Source organism: Hippocampus comes, unplaced genomic scaffold (genome assembly GCF_001891065.2).
Source record: "Hippocampus comes isolate QL1 unplaced genomic scaffold, H_comes_QL1_v1.1 scaffold3605, whole genome shotgun sequence".
Classification (NCBI taxonomy): domain Eukaryota; kingdom Metazoa; phylum Chordata; class Actinopteri; order Syngnathiformes; family Syngnathidae; genus Hippocampus; species Hippocampus comes.
Genome location: NW_017808129.1, coordinates 1 through 1,586, shown reverse-complemented (window position 1 = coordinate 1,586; position 1,586 = coordinate 1). Strand labels below are relative to the sequence as shown.

At 37.9% G+C, this 1,586-nt stretch overlaps 1 long non-coding RNA gene across 1 annotated transcript; it reads right to left on the bottom strand.

The window, feature by feature from the left end:
* Positions 1 to 13: 13 nt before the first annotated feature.
* LOC109508250 (uncharacterized) lies at positions 14 to 1,175 on the bottom strand. The gene is made up of 2 exons (XR_002166625.1): positions 1,054 to 1,175; positions 14 to 851 (listed from the first exon to the last, which is right to left on the bottom strand). It is a non-coding gene; the product is annotated as an uncharacterized LOC109508250 (long non-coding RNA).
* Positions 1,176 to 1,586: the final 411 nt, after the last annotated feature.

Below are 1,586 nucleotides of genomic sequence, written 5' to 3'. Positions count from 1 at the left end.
GCAGTTTTTTTTTGTCTTGATTTGACACGACCATTGACATTTGATTGCATGAGCAATTGTAAGACGTATGAAATGAGGAAAAATACTTTTGCTGTCTTCCAAGCTATATCGTCACATGTACAATTATTTACAACTGACTAATGTGACTACTTTTACATTCTCTTCACTTCTGCTTAATGCCCCAATAAAACAAATTAGCCTATTATGAAATACGTACTTTCTATTAATATCTAAACAGCCAGATACCATGGAAGCAACAGAAGCTATATTACTGCACTTGAATAGAACATTTTATTTTCTTTTTCTTTCTTTCCTTACTGCTATTGTAATATACATGTAGTTTGAACCTGTCATATGATCATTGTGATAAAAACCTCATTCATACTTTTGGATCACGTTATACTCTACCTGGTTGAATGTTTACCTCACTCTATACACCCACCTTGGATTGGATGTTTTCTTTTGACTGTCGGGTTTGTCCTTTACACTGGAAAGAAAGACAGCCTATTGCGTAAGCATGAGAGCAAGTTTACCTGAGCATGTGTCTTTTGTTGTGAATGTTCAAACACTGGGGTGTATTCTTCCTCTCACCTGCCCTAAAGTGCCGAGCAATGACAGCTGCTAATCCAATACTATAGTATAAACCTCTCTGCTCCAACTCAGTGCTCATCCACACTTTATCTTTGGATTAACTGCATGCTGTTCATTCTTTTAGGTTTCATTTTGTTCGGCATGAACAACCTCGTACAGCGTGGTTGGGCCCAGTGGTTTGATGTTGGTGTCACACTGCAGGCCTGCCGTAGGGGTTGTCCTTGTCAGAGGTAGTATAATCATACAGCTTCACGAGTCACCTGAAACAGGGTCATTATGAGAGTTTGAGGTTATTTTTTAAATCTTACTTTTCCAAGTATGGGCCTTGATGAAACGTTCACGTGCGTAATATTGATCAGCTGTATTCTTTGTTAACATTTTTTTCAGACACTCATTTTATAAACACTGGTTGAGTACACAAAGGACAGACAAGGGGATCAAGGTGACAATCTGCTGTCATACCTCATGAAGCCTGCTAATGAAGGGGAAGAAAACTGAATCCCACCAAAAATGGATTTACGTTGGTCCTGGGATGGTCCCTTTGTTTCCTCTATGACTGGTTTGTATTCAGGGATCTGAGCTACTTGAAATCTGTTCAGAAAAAAATATATATATTTTTAGAGTACAGAATTCCCCCACAACTTTGCAGTGTGGTTATTGCAGATTCACTATCACATATTTTCATTTGTGACTATATCTTCATCTATTGCAGTTCTACTCGTGAATTTTGCATGCTTTCTTGCTATTTTTCTTCTAAGTCAGACCAGTCAAGAAATGTAGATTTTATTTATTTATTTTTTTAGAGAAAATTTTGTTTTAGAGTGCTCTATAAATACAGTTGCGTCGAGTGGGTGTTCATAATGGCCTAGGAGAGGAAAACCTATTGCGGAAATGTACCTATTGCGGGAAGGGCTAGTATCACCGAGGAAAAGTGAGGGAACACTGTGTAGAGTACCATGTAGATATATGGTAACTTGCCTTTCTAATTGAACAGA